Consider the following 20,942-nt stretch of genomic DNA (forward strand, 5'->3'; position numbering starts at 1 on the left):
ACTGAGCACACACACGTACATTTCCACGGCGTGAAGCACATTCACAGTGCTGTACAGCTGTTGCCATGATGCTGCCATGATGTTTCCAGGACTTCCTCTGAAACTCTGTCCCCACTCAACACTAAGGCACTATCCTCCATCCCTCCACCAGCCCTGGCACCCTCTATTCTCCTTTCTGACTCTATGAATTTGACTAAATGCTTCATATGGTGTAATCATACAGAATTAGTTTTTTGCATCAAACATTTCACTGAGCATAATGTCCTCAAAGTCCATCCATGCTGTATAACTGTCAGAATTTCCTTCTTTTTTAAGGATGAATACCCTTTGTTATGTATGTACACACACACACACACACACACACACACACACATCTATATATATCTCACATTTGTTTATCTATTCATCCATCAAGGGACACTTGAGTTATTTCTGCCTCTTGGCTTTTATGAATAATGCTGCTATGAACATGGATCAACAAATAATTTTTGAGACTGTCCTTCTAATTCTTTGGAGCATATATCCACACGTGGTTAGTCCTTGATCATCCTTGATTCTCTGCTTAATCTTCTGAGAAATGGCTGCACCATCTTGCAGAGTGACTGCACCATTTTATATCCTCATCAGCAACGAAAGCTTCCAGTCCCTCCACATCCTCCCCATCTTCACCAACACTTTCTTTTTTAATAGTGGTTATCCTAATGGATAATGTGGGGCTTCTTTGTTTAGTAGAACAGGAAATGAAGACTTAGCACATTTCAAGACTTTGCTTAAGGTCAGCCCGCAAATAGCTGCAGGGCTGGGAATGGCGCTCAGAGCTCTGAATCCGAAGGGAAGGATTTTCTTTCACTCCTTTCCCCGGTTCACCACACACCAGCTCAGGCTTAGAGGGGCTCTTGCCATTTGCAGGAAACAGCTCGTCATGGGGATCTGTGCTCAACGTGCATCGCTGATGAGGCAGAGGTGAAACTATCACCAGTGGCTAGAAGGGAATCTGAAATTGGTTTGATCAAAAACAAGTCAATAACATGAAACAGATAAAATCAGAATACTTCTTGACATTTGGTGCAAATGCCCAGGGATCTAAATGTGGATAATTTTGGAAGCCAACTGAAGAGATGAGTTATGACTTGTCTCAAGGCTTCCTGCTTTCGGTTGGGCCTGGAAATGGCCGTGCCAGCCCTGCCAGGAGGTCTTCGCTCGTGGTTTTACTGGTTGGGGCTAATTTAGGAAGTGCTGGAAATCTCGTAGAAACCCCTTGGGAAATTTTTACCTTGTTTTCCTCCATCAAAAGAAGTTCCACTCAGTTAAAAAACCCTCAGAAGTGACATCTGGTCTCCCTACTGGCTTATCTAGGCTAACCCTCACGTTCTTTCCTCCGTGCAATTCGCTATCAGGCAGCACGGCCCGGGCACGGAGGCTGGGCTGGGCAGAGAGATTTACCAGGCAATCTGCGGGCACTTGCCTGTGTCCTCCTATTTCGCACACATGTCACCCTGTGAAATGCATGTTCATACCTCTGTCTCACCCCAGAAGACCTGGGAGCACAGAGAAGGTGAGTGAACTGATCCAGCATCCCCCACCTAACAGTCAACAAATGTGAACACACATATAGCTCCCCCAGTGACACTTTTTTTCAAGCCTCTGTGTTTGACAAGAAAGTTGGAACTATCACTATAACAGGTGAATGTTCGAATTCCTCCATCCAGCAGAAAGCATCCCCTGGCTTTGGGTTTGGACTCCCACCCTCTTGGGTTTCCCGCCTCGTCTCCCGCAGCCACGCCTGCCGCCCTCACACCTGGACAGGCCTGCTGCTCCCGGCTCCCTCCCTTGCCTTGTGCTGACCCCTCACAGGTCCACATCCGTCCCACCTTTTGAGGCCCTGCCCACGGGGTCCATGAGAGATCCATAGCATCTCCCCTCCCTCTCCAGTTCCCCCAGCATGTGCCCAGAGCTCCCACCACATGCCCCACCGTGAGCTATCCACATGTCTCCTTAAGCCTAAACGAGATCAGGTGCACAAAACACCCAGCCTGCTGGTGACACGTTCGGGAGTTCAGGAGAGGAAGACGTGAGTTACAGCCAAACAATGAAAGGAAAAGGTCTTTGCAAATCTCAGGGGAAAGAAAATGTGAACTTGAAGCAGAAAATGAGGAACCCATAGAGGTTAAGATTTGAATGGGTTACTTCGTATTATTTTAGTACTGTTTGAGAGTCAACAGAAGAATGGATGAACGAGGGTCGTTGTTGCCAATAGACACTGTTCTCCCTATGCCAAAAATTAAATAAAATGTGGATTTTAAAGTTCAAAAATAAAAGGTTGGCATGGTTGAGACTTGAGGCTGGCGAAACAGAGGAGGCAAAGGGTGTAAGGGACAAGAGGCTGCAGTTCAGAGTGAGGAGGGGGCTCCTCCGGTTAAGTTAGGTTTTCTTACAGCACACATCCATTGTAAAGAGATGCCTGGCAGTTAACAGATTTGAATGGGGGATTCATCATTTCATCCCGGAAAACTGTGTCCTACAGACATAGCATTACTGGTGGCAAGGTTGTAATTACATTTGCTCATGGCTACTCATTAAGAGTGGAAGATCAGGAGAGAAATTTCAGCTCATGTTTTCTTCCTTACAGTCAATTTTAATAACTAGGAACTGTGCTTCATGGCAGGCTCATCAAATTCTCTTTCTGTGAAAAGCAAAATAGGAAAAAGTCTTCTTTTTAAATTGGAGTATAGCTGATTTACAATGCTGTATTAGATTCAGGTGTACAGTAAAGTGGATCAGTTATACATATATCCACTCTTTTTAAGATTTTTTTCCCATATAGGATTTTACAGAGTATTGAGTAGAGGTCCCTGTGCTCTACAGTAGGTCCTTATTATTCATAGTTATCCATTTTATATATAGTGATATATATATGTCAATCCCAATCTCCCAATTTATCCCTCCCTCCCACCCCAGTAACCATAGGTTTGTTTTTAACATCAGTGAGCCTATATACTCTTAGTTATAAAGATACAATAGACACATTCTGTCTTGTTTTCTTATTCTGTGATTCAAATAAGTTCTCAGAGATTTGGAAATTACATGTAAGGTTTTCAAACTGTATTTACATATCCAGCAACATGTTAAGCTCAAAAAAGAAATTGGAACCGGAACGTCACTTATCTCTGGACAACTAAGTGCCCGGGCTGATGGCAGTGCCTCCATTAGTCACAGCCTGTCATTTCCATACGCCCACCAAGGTGGGCAGGAGGTGCCCTGTGCCCACGGAGGGCGGTGAGTCAGAGGGACTGGGATCTGTCACCCACATGGGTCTGGCTCGATGGTGTGACTCACCAAGACTGAGCCTCCAATAACCTCCCTGCCTCTTGCCCTGGCTACATGTCTGTGGTGCCGGGTTCCCAGGGCCCAGCTTCTCCTGTGACTAGGGAACACAGCCTACAGGCCTTGTGGACCCGCTGGTTCAAAGACGAATAAGTTATTTTTACTTGGAGACAGTCTCGGGGGGTTGAATCAGTCTGGCAGAAGGTTCTTTCTCTGTTCTTGGGCGCAGAGCAATCTGATGCTCCTTTTGGTTGCATAGCGGCTTCTGACTGACACAGTCCACCTGTGTTCTGAGGCTGTGGCTGGAGGCAATGATGGAGCTGGAGTCTGGGGGGACATCCTGAGGAAGAAGGGGGAACCCCAGCACCATTGCAGCTGAACTGAGTTCAGGAGGGGCTGCAGGAAGAGTGTCTGAGCGATGCCAGGAGCAGGACTAGCTGACATGCTTCCTTTCTACATGGTGATCCCCTGTGTTAGCCTCAAACCTGAGGAGAGTCGTTAGAGGTGACAGTCTGGAGTGTAGCTGTGATTTGAGCCTAAAAGGGATAAGCTCTGACAGTGATCTCATCGAGAGCTGGCTGGAGGCTTCTAGAAACCTGGAGACATGACAGGAGCTGACAGCCCCCACCAGGATGGATGTGGGGAAGTGAGAGCTCCTTGGGGGGCTGCTTGGAGGATGGGTCAGCCTGGAGCTGACTGTGACGATGGTGGGAAAGGCAGGGACGCTGGGGGTGGTCACACACCGTTTCCTGTGTGTGCATGCTCTATGGGGTCCAACTCTTTGCAACCCCATGGACTGTAGCCCTCCAGGCTTCTCTGTCCATAGAATTTTCCCAGCAAAAACACTGGAGCAGGTTGCCATTTCCTCCTCAAGGGATCTTCGTGACCCAGGGATCGAGCCTATGTCTCCTGCCTTGCAGGCAGATTCTTTATAGTTGAGTCACCAGGGAAGCCCCAGAAGTGGTCAGGTGACACTTAAATTCTCCCATTTTAGTGCAGTTCTAGAAGAAATTTATTATAAATTGAATCTCAGTTTGTCCTCAATCTAAGATCTATTCACATATAATTCTGGCAAAGAAGCAAGCTTAAGAGCATATCCTGGGAAGATACATGTGATCCAGAAACACAGAGACCCCCAAGGCCAGAATGGAGAGGTAGGGGTGTGTAGGCAAAGACTCCAGGGGAAGGAAAAGGGCCAGCCGGGGCCGTGGAGGCTGTCTGGATTGGAATTTACCCCATATTAAAGTGAAAGTGAAAGTCACTCAGTCATTTCTGACTATTTCAGACCCTATGGACTATACAGTCCATGAAATTCTCCAGGCCAGAATACTCAAGTGGGTACCGTTTCCCTTCTCCAGGGGATCTTCCCAACCCAGGGATCAAACCCAGGCCTCCAGCATTGCAGGTGGATTCTTCACCAGCTGAGCCACAAGGGAAGCCCAAGAATACTGGAGTGTGTAGCCTATCCCTTTTCCAGTGGATCTTCCCTACCAGAAATGGAACCAGGGTCTCCTGCATTGCAGGCAGATTTTTACCAACTGAGCTATCGGGGAAGCCCTGCCCCATACTGAATATCAGCAAAATGGACTCAGCTAACTGACAGGTCCACCCACATCAGTTGGTCCACGCACATCCACCTACACCCAGACTGAATGTCTAATCTTCACTTGGTGTGATGGCTAATCTTAGGTGTCAACTTGGCTAGGTTCCTGTGGCCAGTCTTTGGCCAAACAACCACTCTGGATGTTATTAAGAAGGGTTTTTGTTTGTTTATATTTTAGATGAGATTGACTCTTGAGAGTCCCTTGGACTGCAAGGAGATCCAACCAGTCCATTCTAAAGGAGATCAGCCCTGGGTGTTCTTTGGAAGGAATGATGCTAAAGCTGAAACTCCAGTACTTTGGCCACCTCATGCAAAGAGTTGACTCATTGGAAAAGACTTTGATGCTGGGAGGGATTCGGGGCAGGAGGAGAAGGGGACGACAGAGGATGAGATGGCTGGATGGCATCACTGACTCGATGGATGTGAGTCTGAGTGAACTCTGGGAGTTGGTGAGGGACAAGGAGGCCTGATGTGCTGCGATTCATGGAGTCGCAAAGAGTTGGACATGACTGAGCAACTGAACTGAACTGAACATTGAAATCTGCAGGCACTGAGTTAAGCAGATTGCCCTCCATTTGTGGGTGGGCCTTATATAATCAGTTGAAGGTCTTCAGAGCAAAGACTAGATCTCTTGAGGAAAAAGAAATTCTGCCACACACACTACTCTTGTGTTAAATCATGGATATGCACATACATACATGTTTTGGGATCTGGCATCCTAAAAGAAGAAGACGAAAACAACCCTCTCTTGGTCCCATATCACCTCTCCTGCTCCTCTGCCCTTTTCCTCCTGGTTGTCCAACCAAGTTCCCTTCAGGGAGGTTCCTGGGTGCTTTATCCAGCCCTGCTGTGCTTTATCCAGCCCCCTGGCCCCTGCAGCTCTTGCTGGGGCACTGAGGAGCTCCAGGCCACAACCCAAAAGACACAGTCAGAGCTTATCTAATTCAACCTCCGGCCAGTGTTCAGCACCATTTCCTTTTTAAATCTGCTTCTCCTGCAGGCCTCTGGGGACCTTTACCCTATTTTCTTCCTCTGATCTCTGCTTCTTTTCTGTCTCTCTGCTTAGTGTTGAGATATTGCTGGGCACAACAACCCCCATCTGGGCCTCTTTCTTGTTCACCTGCCCTTACCTGAACCTCATCCAGCTCTGTGGATTCAAACACCGTGCTTGCACCCTTTACCCCAATTCTGTTTCTGCTGGTCTGGCCACTCCCTGAAGATCCAGGCTTTCACCTCCACCCTCATAGTCAGCTTGTCTGTGTGGGTGTCTTTCCATCCTATCATGGTCAGGCCGAGCTCTTAGCTCTCACCACCAGGAAATGGGTATTCCTGTCTCGTTAAACAGATCTATGCCATTGCTCAGCCCATAAATAGGTATGAGGTTTCTCTTTTTATTTTCTTCTCTATTTAAGTTTTCACAGCTTTATTGATATATTATTCCATACAGTAAAATTCACCTATTGAAACTGTGCCATTTAGTGTTTTTTTAATATATTCACAGAACTGTGCAGCTATCACCATGAACTAACATATTTCATCACTCGAAAAAGAAACTTTGTACCTGCTAGTAATCACCATATCCCCCACCCCAACTCACCTCCCCAAGCCCCTGGCAGCCAATAGTCTACATCTCTGTAGATTTGCCTAATCTGCACATTTTATAGAAACAGAGTCATGTAATAGGTGGACTTTTGTTTCGGGCTTCTTTCACTTAGCACAGTGTTCTTGAGGTTCTTCCACGTCAAGCGTGTATTGGCCCTTCATCTCTTCTCTGCTTTGTTTGCTTTGTTTTGTTTTTGGCTGTGATGCACAGCAACTGGGACCCTAGTTCCCTGACCAGGAATCGGATCTGTACCCCCTCAGTGGAAGCTTGGCGTCTTAACCATGGTTATCCACTCCAGTCTGCTTGCCTGGAGAATTCCATGGACAGAGGAGCCTGGTGCACTACAGCCCATGGGGTCACAGAGAGTTAGACATGACTGAGCGGCCAGCACTTTTACACTCTCATGAAGCGGGAAGCGGGCCTCTGCCAGACACCAAATCTTCTGGTGTTCTGACCTTGCATGTCCAGCATCCAGGACCAGGAGAAATAAATGCTTGTGGTTTAGGCTCCAGTCTGTGGTGTCTGTTACACACCCCGAGCTGATGCCTTGCTGTTCCAAGAACTACAGAGCCAGCTGTGGAAATCTGGGGAAGTTTTTCTGAGACTTGGCATTTGAACAGGTGTTAGAAGGATGGAGAGGATTTCAGTAGCTGTGGGGAAAAGGTATGAGCAGCATGAAATATTGTTCCCCTTCATAGGGTTTGTCTGGGACCCTGTGGCTGAGGCACAGGCTACCCCATGGTGTCTTGTTGCCTGAAGCTGGAGGCTGCTCTCTGAGTGCTTCAGGTGTTTTGGTGGCTTAGATGCTGGGGAAGGACAGTCACGACCAGCTGTGGTTCTGTCCCACCCCTTCCCCATCTCTGCGTCTTTCCTCATTCCCTAAAGAGCCCTGTCCTGTACCCCATTCCACAGCCTGGCCTTACATGAGACCCATTAAACAAATGAAGAATCAGAGTTTCTCCCCTTGAGACATTAAATATACTACATGCATTGGTTGCCATAAAAAACACCCCTGTGGAAGTCTCTTGCTCCTGGTCAAGCTCTGGAGAGCATGGAAGGAACTGCCAAGTTGAGGGAGATGTCTCCACTGAGTGTTCTGCGTGGTGGAGGTGGTGGGGAGCTGGGGCTGTGCTGAGGAGCCCAGTACGGCTGCAGTGCAAGGTGGTCAGAGAAACAGGGCGGGCGTACCTCCGCACAGGTGATGCTCGTGGGAGTCCAATCAGGGAGGTGCCAGGAATATTACTGTGAGAGTGTGAGATGGCAACAGAGGTGGCTGGGACTGCAGAAGCCAGGAAGGGGCACCAACAAGACAGGGCTTAATTTTCTCTACACATCAGGTGTACTAGTGTTTAAACAACGAACACCTGGTTTTAAATTTTTATTCATTTAATTACTTCTACCGCAACTTTGTGTGGCAGAAGCAGAAATCCACCTTGAAAAGGATGTCTGTTAAATAGACAAGTAGTCATTTGAGTTAAATCTCTCAAAAGGCAGGAAAAGATAGAGTGACCTTTTATTTGACTTTAGGCAAATGATAAGAAATAAAATGTGATTTTATTTTTTTCACAAAAAATCACATACGGATATCAAGAGAGAAAACTGTTTTTCACTCCAGTAGGTAAAAATAGCTGACTTCTCCAGACACAGCTAATGGATCCTTTTTGCTTACAACCTGTAGAAAAAGTGATGGAAAGTCAATACCCTGGCATTTTCTGTATATCACATGAAAGAATTATCTGTGGGCATTCTAAAAATTTTAGCAAAGGTTAAATGCTGTTATTATGTGGAATCTAAAAAATAATGGTCCAATTGAACTTATTTACATATCAGTAATACAGTCACCGGAGAAGGCAATGGCACCCCACTCCAGTACTCTTGCCTGGAAACTCCCACGGACAGAGGAGCCTGGTAGGCTGCAGTCCATGGGGTCTCGAAGAGTTGGACACGACTGAGCGACTCCACTTTCCCTTTTCACTTTCATGCATTGGAGAAGGCAATGGCACCCCACTCCAGTACTCTTGCCTGGAAACTCCCATGGACAGAGGAGCCTGGTAGGCTGCAGTCCATGGGGTCTCGAAGAGTTGGGCATGACTGAGCAACTTCACTTTCATTTTTTCACTTTCCTGCATTAGAGAAGGAAATGGCAACCCACTCCAGTGTTCTTGCCTGGAGAATCACAGGGACGGGGGAGCCTGGTGGGCTGCCGTCTATGGGGTCACACAGAGTCAGACACGACTGAAGCGACTTAGCTTAGCTAACTTAGCTTAATACAGTCACAGATGTAGAAAGTAAACTGCTGGTTACCAGAGGGTTAGAAGGGGTGGGAAGAATTGGGAGATTGGGATCGACATATACACACTACTATATATAAAATAGATAATTAGTAAGGACTTGCTGAATAGTGCAGGGAACTCTACTCAATACTCTGTAAGACCTATATGGGAAAAGAATTCTAAAAAGAGTGGAATGTACGTATGCATATAACTGCTTCACTTTGCTGTATATCTGAACCTAACACAGCACTATAAATCAACTATATTCCAATACAAGTTATTTTAAAAATTCTGTTATTGTTTGCCTTCATCTCTTCTCCTGATGATGCCCCTCCCTCATCCAGTTCAGTGGCCTTATAATGAGAAACCAAGTCCCCATCAATCTCTTGGTACAAACAACATCGTGTACACCAGTTGCAGGTTCTGGGGTTCTTTGTCCTGGACCTGCACCATCAATCTCATAATGGCCGTGACTCTTCTAAGCAGCAAAGAAAGGAGGCAAGTCTGAAAATCGGTGCCCAGGTTGATGATCGGTTTTTATTGTCTGAAATCTAAGCAAAATCATACCATTTCCCTGGGCTCTGCGGGGACGTTGAAAGGATGCGTGAGGCTCAATGAGATGAGAAGCGAGGGCTGCCTCCCTTCTCGTGTTACTGGCTGCTTGGAAATAGTTTGTCAAATTGTATTTATGGTTAGACAGGTTCACTCGGTAGCTTTAGAGTTACCCGCCTGGAACTATATTGGAAATGGAAAACGAAGGAGCAAGAGAATAATAAAGGGTCAATTAAGGCTCCAGGGAAGAGAGGAGAAGAGACAAATTCAGAAAGAATGGTAAAAGGAGTCAGAGATTTTTTTATTACTGCCTTAAAATATCAAGGGAGAGGATTACACAGGAGAGACTCTCCATCCTTATACAGAGAGAGCAAACTCAGAAAGCACTGGGTAACAAACTGCTGCGAGTTGTCCTCATCAGAGTCACCAGGCGTCAGCTGACGGCTCTGTCCCATCATCTAGTGTAACCATCACCATGTGTGCAGTGAGCCGGGTTATTACCCCAGCTTCACAGGTGGGAGCAGTGAGGCTTAGGGAGCTGAAGTGACCTGCCCAGTTTCAGCCAGAGGTCACTCATGGAGCTGGTTTTTCAGCCTTACTTTCTAACCCCTAAGCACTGCTCTTTCTGCCAGACTCCTGCCTCCAGTGTGGAGGCAAGGATGCAAAAGCTTCAGCCAAGTTGTGCTCCTTTCTGAGCTGTCTCCTAAGCGAGTCATGTGGAAGCTCCATCAAGGTCTGACCCGACTGAGCTCAGGGGGAGCCAGCAGTGCCATGGAAGGGGGACTGCCGAGTCCTCTTTGGGGGCAGCCCCCTGGCTCAGAGATGAAGCCTGGGTTCCCAGCAACACAGAGAGGGAGGCAAGGGCCGGTGGGCAGGGAGTGTGGTTCCCGGGATTTTGGATGGGAAGAGAGAGGCGACAAAGTCCAGCTCAGGGGCTGGGCTCCATCCAGTCAGGGCCCTTGGAGGGGATTGTGGGATGAACCCAGGATTATGCTCCTGGGGTCACAGAGGAGGGGCATCTGTCCTCTGGCTCCAGCCCCGGGGAGGAGAAGCACCCCCTGATGCCCTCACCCCTCACACTCTTCGTTGGGCCTAACTTCAGCATCTGCCTCTGAGGAGGACAGGCCAGCAGACAGGGGTCCTTTCTGTGTGTGGTCGCAGAGCCGTCAGCAAGCCCAGAGGACAACCGGCCACAGGCCGTGGCTGGAGGAAAAGGCAGACGTCCACGGAGGGGAGCCGGGACACAGCTGGTGCACACAGGTCTGCTTCCAGACAGGGAGGGGTCGGAGCCTGTGCGTATGCAATACGACGGTGGGCGCTTAATCAAGGGCTTCTCTTCTACAAGAGGGTGGCCTCCTCCTGGCTCTAGGATGCCCCAGGGTACTATGCCAGGAAATTTCCAAGAGTATTTTCCAGGTTGGACCTGTAATATCTTGTTAGATTTGCACAGAGCTTTATGGTTTACCAGGCTTCCCTGGTGATTCAGTGGTAAAAAATCTGCCTGCGCTGTGGGAGACCTGAGTTCAATCCCTGGGTCAGAAGATCCCCTGGAGAAAAGAATGGCTACCTACTCCTGTATTCTTGCCTGGAGAATTCTATGGACAGAGATCCTGGTGGGCTACAGTCCATGGGGTCGCAGAGTTGCACATGACTGAGTGACTAACACAGTTTCCTAAGCATACCCACACACAGTATCTCACCTAATTCTTCTGGAGCTCCATGAGCTAGTCTGTGCTCAGAGCCCCATTTTACCAAGGAGAAAACAGATGTCCTGGGGGGCTACTCAATTGTTAAGTAAGGGAGGCCAATTTCAGAGTTCTTTACTTTTACTAACAGCTTCAACTTCTCACTGTTTCACATGATTACACAATGTGGATACTCATACATGTCTTTCCCCAGACATGACTGAGCCCTCTCTGCAAATAAAATCCATTCTGGCCCCCAGCATGTGGTCTATGAAGCCACATGTGCACTTTGAAATGGTGGGGGTGGGGGCCCAGGAAGAGGAACAGTGGGGACTTCGGTCTTCTCCCAAGAGGGGACACTCACTGTTCTTCTTTCTTTCCATTTTGCATCTGCACCAGACGGTCCTATAGTCATGTCATCACAAAACAGAGCCGTGAAGATGGTTCACAGATTTCACACTGCCTCGGTTCATGTATCATGTCTCTTTCCTGAGTGCTACATGCCAGGCATGTATGCCAGAGAGTGTGTTGGCTTCCCAGCAGTGCTGAGCACGCGGGGACCACTGTCCCCATCTCATAAACAAGCCTGGGCTCCCGGAGGTGGGGTCTTCCTCAGACGTGCATGGCTAACAGCCAACCTGCTCAGACCCAGTTCCATGGTGCCTTGTGGAAGACACTTGGAGACAGACATCACCCCTCCTTGTAGAGGAGCTTGTTTGTCCAGGTCATATAACCAGTGCTCGTGAAGCACAGGGGTGTCCGCTCAGCCCGTCATCCTTCCCGCTGCAGCATCGCTGTCTCTGGGCTACGGCCATGGGGCTGGTGTCATTGTCATAAAGCATGCACTTCCGCTTAGTGAGGATTTCTCTTTTCCAGGGTTGTCTTGCGTCAAGATGGGTATTATTAGCGTACCTCTCTTATAGAGAAAGAAACCAAGCCTTTCAAAGATTAAAAACAAAAACGGGCTCACAGACAGAGAAAACAAACTTATGGTTACCAGTGGGGAAGGGGGAGGGGCATATTATGAGCATGGGATGAAGAGGTACACTACTATGAATAAAATAGATAAACAATAAGGATATATTGTTTAGCACAGAGAAAAGCAACCATGGTTTTATAATAAATTCAAACAGAGTATAGTCTACAAAAATATTGAATCGCTACATGGTATACCTGAAACTAATACAATATTGTAAATCGGCGAGGTGCTCTGCTGTGCTCAGTCACTCAGTCATGTCCGACTCTTTGCGACCCCATGGGCTGTAGCCCGCCAGGCTCCTCTGTTCATGGGATTCTCCAAGCAAGAATACTGGAGTGGGTTGCCATGCTCTCCTCAAAGCAGCTGTACTTCATTTGAAAACTAAGTATGCTTAAGGATAGAAGGCCAAGCCGCATTGGAGCTGAGATTCCAGCCTGTCCCAGGTACCCGAGAGAAACAAGAAGTCCAAGAAGAAAGGAAGCAAATGGCGTAAAGCGAAGCTTGGTTGGTCCTGTCCTGAAAAACAAGCTACTTAGAGCTCGTTAATATTCCATAACACGTTTAAGAAGCAAAGGCCTTATGGGGGTTCAGATATAAGACAGTTTTACAAAAGGATAAGAAGTTTCACCACACGGAGACGGATTGTGGCCCACGGCGCCTCTCAGCGCCTTCCAGGGAAGAAAACACAACAGACTCGAGTGCGTGTCCTTCCCTAACGGTGGCTTCAGTGGTCTGAGAGCCTCTCAGACTCACAACAAACAAGCTTATGATTATCAAAGGGCGAAGGTGAGGAGAGGGACAAATTTGGAGTTTGGGCTCAACATATACACACTATTATATGTAAAATAGATGAACAAGGCCCTAGTGTTTAGCATAGGGAACTCTACTCAATTTCCTGTAATAACCTACAATGGAAAAAAAAATTTTATATATATAAGTTTGCTGTATACCTGAAACATTGTAAACCAACTATGTATGTGTTAGTTGCTCAGTTATGTCCGACTCTTTGCGACCACATGGACTGTAGCCCGCCAGGCTTCTCTGTTTATGGGATTCTCCAGGCAAGAATCCTGGAGTGGGTTGCCATGCCCTCCTCCAGGGGATCTTCCTGAGGCAGGGATTGAACCTGTACCTCTGGCACTGCAGGCAGATTCTTTACAGTGAGCCACCAGAGAAGCCCAAATCAACTATACTTCAATTAAAAAAATTTTGGAAACAGAACCACCTGTCAGTCCGTTGGTTTACTTTCTGCCTCATGCAGTTAATGGGACTTATTCAGTTCAGTTCAGTTCAGTTGCTCAGTCGTGTCTGACTCTGTGACCCCATGAACTGCAGCACGCCAGGCCTCCCTGTCTATCACCAACTCCTGGAGTTTACCCAAACTCATGTCCATGGAGTCAGTGATGCCATCCAACCATCTCATCCTCTGTCGTCCCCTTCTTCTCCTGCCCCCAATCTTTCCCAGCATCAGGGTCTTTTCAAATCGCTCAGTCATGTCCAAATCTTTGCGACTCCATGGACTGCAACACACCAGCTTCCCTGTCCATCACCACCTCCCAAAGCTTGCTGAAACTCATGTCCATCGAGCTGATGATGCCATCCAACCATCTTATCCTCTGTCATCCCCTTCTCCTGCCTTTAATCTTTTCCAGTATCAGGGTCTTTTCCAGTAAGTCAGTTCTTCGAATCAGGTGGCCAGTGTATTGGAGCTTCAGCTTCAGCATCAGTCCTTCCAATGAATATTCAGGACTGATTTCCTTTACAATTGACTGGTTTGATCTCCTTGTTGTCCAAGGGACTCTCAAACATCTTCTCCAACACCACAGTTCAAAACCATCAATTCTTCAGCACTCAGCTTTCTTTATGGTCCAACTCCCTAATATCCATACATGACTGTTGGAAAAGCCATAGTTTTGACTAGACGGGCCTTTGTCTGGCCTATTAATCCCTAATAAAAATTTCGTAGTCATTATTCTCAAAAAGTATGTGTGTGTGTGGAGGGAGGCAAGACACTCGGGCCAAGGGCATGAGCAGCATGCTCTACTGCCCATCCTCAAACGTTGGCAGTCATTGAGGGCCCTGCGCCAGCAGAGAGGAGCTGAGTGTCACCCTCAGCAGAGTGGATGGGCTGGTGATGGAGAGTCCGAGGAGGGTGCTGTGATGATGTCCCCAGCGCGGGGCCAGGACACGTGGGCGCCTCTGCACACTGGCTGTGTTCGTCCCACTTCCCGGGTATGCTGAGGGTCAGGTAAGCTACGCTGAGGGCAGCAACTAGGAGGATAAGGAAGGGGCTCATCCCTCTGCTCCAGCTGCTCCTCGTTCCAGGACCGGAAGGAGAAGCTGGATTTCCCGCAGCAGGAGCCCGTGAGCACCACACCCCTGCAGCCCGCAGGGGGCCAGAGCTGGTAGTTCTTGAACATTTTCCTCTTTGTGACCCTCATGTCCAACCCTGTGCCGGTCCCATGACCATCAGGCAGAAGGCCTGGATGTTGGTTGCATTTTGCCAAAGTCCACCCCTGGGCTTGAATACAGAGAGGAGCGTTCTGGTCTGAGCTAGTGAAGAGTTACATTTTTGAAGTTTCATCAAGAGGCAAGCACTGAATATGTGTACACGTCAGTGAGCTGGCCCATTGGCTAAAGGATGGAGTATTGATTTACATGACTGCGTGTTGTTAGCACATGTCTGCCAGGTAAAGGGGTTGGGGGTGCTGGAGAGATGAACAGAGTTGTACTGATGTCTTCAGAGGTGCCTGAGCTCAGATGGGAGGCGGGCGTGTGCATCATCAAAGGGAAGCAGCGGGAGGGGCCGGATGGGAACTGAGAACAGGAATACCTTCTAGTTTTGGGGCCACAGACCTGCCCGGTCCTGCCTGGGGTGGAGGATGTACTGAAGGCTGGACCCAGGATGGCTTTGAGAGGCTGTGGCATCATAAGACCCACTGAACTTCTAGGCCCCCGCTTCCCAGAGTTTAAGATTTCTCTCCCTCGGCAGCAGTGGGACGGACTCTCGTTCCTTGAGCTCCTTTCCCCCTCTGGGAAATCACCCTTCTTATAACTGCTGCTCACCCCTCATCAACTGGAATAATTTACTGACTATGGCCCCTGTTCCTCTTCTCTCTTAAGAGACTATACACAGAGATATGATGATTATTAGTATGACTTTTTAGAAGAGAATAAAAAAAAAAACTTTTTTAAAACCTCTTATTCAAAACCATGGCATTTGAATCATTTTTGAGCTAACAAACGGAATTTATTTAGGCTAGTTTAAAGGCTAATTGATACAATTTCAATTTCAAATTGAAACGCTACTTATAATGCGTTGTCATTCATCTTAATGGGTGTTAATGTTGAGACATAATTGAGACTCTTTGCATAAGAGCATCATTAACCCCGTTATTGCTGATCAATGTACAGAGATGTTCAAATACAGATGCTCATCCACTCCCATTGGATGCATGGTCTGGGTCTCCCATCCCAAGAATCTCTGGAAGAAGAAGCTTCCAAACACTTTGGTGTATAACCCTTGGATGCCGGGGAAATAAACAAGACAAAGCATGAGGTGCCTAGCATCCTGCCTGGGACATAAAAGGACTCAATGATTAGCCTCCGTTTCTCATGTAGATTGTAATCTTTGCTGCTATTCTCCAAAAGTTATGTTGCTTTTTTTTTCCCAAACTGCTCGGAGTTTCCCACTGGATCTAGAATATGTGTTAAAATACAGTAAATGTCTCAGAATGCATATTCATCACAATCATCATTTGCACTTTCTGTACAGGACAGGAATACCAGAAAATCTTTCTTAGATGGTAGGACACCAATCCTCTCAGTGGCCCCATAGAGTAGGCATTACTTTGCCATTTTACATCTGAGGATACGGAGGTTTGAAGATGTTAGAAAGTCCCCAGATTCATAGATAAGGTGCCTATTAAGTGATGGAGCTGAAATTCCATCTGACGCTGTGGCACAAGCTCTTGATGACTGCACCGATAGGGGCCTGGGTGGCACCTGGCCTAACGTAGGATGCTCCCCACCAGTCCAGCAGAGAAAAGTGACTCCAGCTGGGCCTGCTGTGTCAGAAACCTCTGCCCTTTTCAGTTCCCTTTTCCTCAGGCATCCCTCACCGTGGAGACCAGAGCTCGCCACCATGACCATTTCTCTGAACAGACTCCTGGGTGCTTCCTCAGCCATCAAGGATGTGGTGAGTCCCACCTCTGCCCTCAGCTCTCAAGGGCAAAGTTTCGGAAGCATCACAAGAACTAAAACATCAGGGCTTGTCTTTCATTGATGGTGTTTCTGAAGGTCTCTACTGACAGCAAAGACCACAAGAAGTGGGTCTCACAGACTCCCCCCAGGGAGTCTTCCTTTTCTGGTTCAACAAAGTGCAAAGTGCATTCAAAACCTGCCAGCATCAGCCAGCCAGGCTCTGCTGCAGCTGGGCATTGAGCCAACGCATTTACCCAAAGCAAGTTGTGCCAGAGCTGTGAGTGCTGGGCACACGTATGTGGAAAGATCTAGCCTCTGGTAGGAAAGGAGTTGCCTAGAGTTCAGTGCAGAAATGCAGGTGTGAGCAGCGCAGTGTATGAGATAATGAGGTAATGGCCATGACAGTACTGGGCTTTACTGAGCCTCTGTCCTAGGTGCCAACAGGCTCAATGTGGATCAGTCCTCATAGTGAATCCTATGAAGGAACATGTTCCATGTGGGGCAACTGAGGTCAAGAGAGGTAAATGACCTCTGCCAGGTGATGCGACCATCAGGAAACAGGATCAGTATGTACGTCTCTGTAGTCTGACCACAGAGTGCGAGATTTCAACCACCCCACAGGGCTCCAGAGTGGAAGGAAGACAGAAAGCACAAAGGGAAAACCCGAGGAGGCTGCATGGAGGAAGCACCATCTGACTGGAATCTCAATGCTTGAGTGAGAACTTGCCAAGTGAACAAGAAGAGAGGAAAATTCCCAGTTGAAGAAATAGTCTGCACTGAAGCCTGGAGGTCAAGGTCCTCTCTTGTTTTGGGAACCACATGCAGTGTTACTGAAGCTGACTTCCTGGTGATGGGCGGGGCAGGATATAGGGAGAGAAGAGGAAGTGGCAAGCAGGAGGTGGGGCAGATCACAGTGGGCCCTGAGGCCCTGCAGTGCTGGGGGTTTGGTCCAGCTGATGATAGGGAGCCCTCAAGGAAGGCAGGGACTCCAGAAGTTGGGCCATCAAGTGTCTGGGTTAGGCTGACCGCATGGCTGCATGTGTGACAGGAGCAAGGTGGGTGCAGGCAGGAGAGCTGGGTGTTGGGACCAGTCATGGGGCTGCCGTGGTGGTCCAGGCAGGGCAGGATGAGGACTCTGAGGCTTCATTCACAGGTAGAATCATCAGGACTCGGTGACAAGAGAATGAGCACATGTGGTGGGGACGGCAACAGGGTGTTACGGTCTGCATGGCAAGCAGCAGAAATGACCCACTTAAGCGAAAAAGGGACTTTGTCTCAAGAAGTTTAGTTAGCATAACACGGAGTTATGAAGAGGTGAAATCCCCGCCTCAGAGCTGAAAGGCCTCCATTCCAGTCTTGCCAATGAGAGCAGGTGGAGTGAAGCTCCATTTCACCCGGTCTCTTTGGCTCCAACTGTGACCACATGCTATTAGGTCAGACAAACACACGTGTCCACAGGAAGTGAGGGAGGGGATAGGGGTCCCTTGTTAAATGGACTTGGTAGAGGATGGGGTGGAATTTAATCAAGTGCCCCCTCAAGGTTGCAATCCTGCCTTCCCATCTAGAAAAGGGCAAGATGAGCCTGAAGGAAGCCAAACCAGCTTATTTTTCAATGAGTGGAAAAGACTTTTAGTGCATGGATAGCGTCTCTGACTGTAAAATACAAACTGATTTTAAGAATTACACCACCCCCGCAATTGAAAAGGAAGTTCCCCTGAGATAGAGGTTTTCAGTTTATGGAGGAGGGTGTCGACCTGGGGACCCAGCTCTCTGAGGACAGAGCCCATTGAGGGCCCTGCCCCCAGTAACCACCAGGGTCTGAGGACCTGGCTATGGACAGAGTCAGGTGCCCTGTGTGTAGAAGTACAGACAGCAAACCCACGGTCAGTGAACCCAGGACTGTAGACCAGCCCTGGCAGTTACTAGGCCGAGTGTGAGGATCAGTTTCCTCACTGAAATTTTGCTGAAAGACTTCTGCAAATATGTCTGTTATAGACCACACCTCCTTAGCTTCTAATTTAGTGAGTTGAGTTCTTAAAGAGTTCCACAGGTTCAAAACTAGAATGAGGTATCCCTGGCAAGGACAATGATGAATGAAGGACAATGATGAATGGCTGTCATCAACAAGTCCACATGTAACACGTGCTGGAGAGGCTGTGGAGAAACAGGAACCCTCCTACACTGTCCGTGGGAAAGTACATTGGTGCAGTCAACTATGGAAAACAATACGGAGAGTCTTTTAAAAACGAAAAATAGAGCTACGATAAGATCTGGCAATCCCACTCCTGGGTGTATGTTCAGAGAAAACTCTAATTTGGAAAGACGCAAAGCTCCCCAGTGTCCACAGCAGCACGGTTCACAATAGTCAAGACATGGAAAAACCTAAATGTTCAAAGACAGATGAACGGGTAAAGAAGATGTGGTACATTTATACAATGGAATACTGCTCAGCCATAAAAAAGAATTAAATGCCATTTACAGCAACATGGATGAACCTAGAGATTGTCATACTAAGTGAAGTAAGTCAGACAGAAAAAGACAAATACCATATGATATCACTTATTACTCCTTGGAAGGAAAGTTATGACCAACCTAGATAGCATATTCAAAAGCAGAGACATTACTTTGCCAACAAAGGTTCGTCTAGTCAAGGCTATGGTTTTTCCTGTGATCATGTATGGATGTGAGAGTTGGACTGTGAAGAAGGCTGAGCACCGAAGAATTGATGCTTTTGAACTGTGGTGTTGGAGAAGACTCTTGAGAGTCCCTTGGACTGCAAGGAGATCCAACCAGTCCATTCTGAAGGAGGTCAGCCCTGGGTGTTCTTTGGAAGGAATGATGCTAAAGCTGAAACTCCAGTACTTTGGCCACCTCATGCAAAGAGTTGACTCATTGGAAAAGACTCTGATGCTGGGAGGGATTCGGGGCAGGAGGAAAAGGGGACGACAGAGGATGAGATGGCTGGATGGCATCACTGACTCGATGGATGTGAGTCTGAGTGAACTCCGGGAGTTGGTGATGGACAGGGAGGCCTGGCGTGCTGTGATTCATGGGGTCGCAAAGAGTTGGACATGGCTGAGCGACTGAACTGAACTGATAGGTGGAATCTAAAAAATAGTACAAGTGAACTTGTTTACAAAACAGAAACAGACTCCCAGATAGGAAACAAACTTATGGTTGCCAAAGGGGAAAGGTGGGAGGGATAAACTATGAGGTTGAGATTAACATACATCCATCACCATATGTGAAACAGATAGACAACATGGCCCTACTGTATAGAACAGGTAACTCTACTCAACACTCTGTAATAAACCACAGTGGGAAAGAATCTGATAAAGAAGACACATGTATAACTGAATCACTTTGCCATACACCTGAAATTAATATAACATTCTAAATCAACGTGGAACTTACTGCCTTGGAAGCGGTCATCAGTGAACAAGCCTGATCACTGGAGGAGTCGCTGGAGGAGGAAGCACTGTACTATCACACATAGGGGTGGCCCCTGGTTATCGCCTGCTAGAAGCTTCCTGGAGTCTTCTTAGCTCCTGAACTCCTGAAAACTTTTCCTTGACAATTCTGGACTTGGAGATGGTTTCCATTTGTGACACTTGCCATGTTCCATCATGGGAAATTTTAGAAAGCTGGAGGGCAAGGTGTGTGGGCAATCTTGGTCCCTAAATGAAGCCCTTTCTGCTAACGTACCTGGTACATCACAGTGATGACTTTAGAACTGCTGTGTGGCACGTTTTATGAACATGAGCGTAAGTCTGTGGCATCTGGTCCCTGCCCAGTGCATCCCTGATGCCCCCTCCCTGGGCTCAGCCCCTCCTTCGGGGAAGGTTCTGAGCAAAGCAAGTGAGTATCAGGGGCCCTGCCTCCCATCAGCTAGGGAACCAGGCCAGTTGTGTCGCTATAGATACAGGTCAGGATGCTGCATTGATTTAGAACTCAGAATAGAGCCTTTCAGACAATCAGAGAACTTAAGGGCGGTAGACCAGACTTCAGACTGAGTCCACTCATGAACTGGTTAAGCTGCACTGCCCAGTGGTGTGTGCTTCCACGAGGCAGAAGGCAGGAGCTAGCACTCTGGGAAGAGCTGCCCTGGTAGAAAGAGGAAGCTGGTGTGGTCAGGATGGGGAAGGACGAGGCAGGAGCTGGACAAGGGGCTGCCTGCGCTTGGGGGACTCAGTCCTGTTCTCCACGACAAACACGGCTGTCTGAGAGGCTAAGGGAGGATGTGAACATGTGTCTCTAGGCAGACATAGAGGGGTGGGGGGTTTTAATCTGGCATCCTCACGGTCTGGCATCTGGCTCAGAGCGGATATCAGTGAGTGTTTGAGAATAAAAGCCTGGCTGAGGGAGGGAGTGGAGAAATGGTAGAAGCTTGATTATAATAACAATACTGAGTGCTGAAGTTGTGTTTGGTGCCTTGGAGATGGATCTAGGCTTGTGAGCCACCCCACTTTCTCCTCATTATCAGTTCAGTTCAGTTGCTCAGTCCTGAATGACTCTTTGTGACCCTACTGACCGCAGCACTCCAGGCTTCCCTGTCCATCACCTACTCCCAGAGCCTACTCAAACTCATGTCCATCATGTCAGTGATGCCATCCAATCATCTCATCATCTGTTGTCCCCTTTCCCTCAGCATAGCCTTGTAGTTAAGCTCATGGACCCTGTTTAGTTTGAGGTTCAAATTTGAGCTCTGCCACTTATTAAC

At 47.9% G+C, this 20,942-nt stretch overlaps 1 long non-coding RNA gene across 1 annotated transcript; it reads right to left on the reverse strand.

The window, feature by feature from the left end:
* Positions 1 to 8,065: 8,065 nt before the first annotated feature.
* Positions 8,066 to 20,171, reverse strand: LOC112446353 (uncharacterized). Its single transcript, XR_003034278.2, has 2 exons — positions 19,637 to 20,171; positions 8,066 to 8,202 (listed from the first exon to the last, which is right to left on the reverse strand). It is a non-coding gene; the product is annotated as an uncharacterized lncRNA (long non-coding RNA).
* Between the last annotated feature and the right edge of the window lie 771 nt (positions 20,172 to 20,942).

The sequence above is a fragment of the Bos taurus genome, chromosome 4 (assembly GCF_002263795.3).
Source record: "Bos taurus isolate L1 Dominette 01449 registration number 42190680 breed Hereford chromosome 4, ARS-UCD2.0, whole genome shotgun sequence".
NCBI classification, from domain to species: Eukaryota; Metazoa; Chordata; class Mammalia; order Artiodactyla; family Bovidae; genus Bos; species Bos taurus.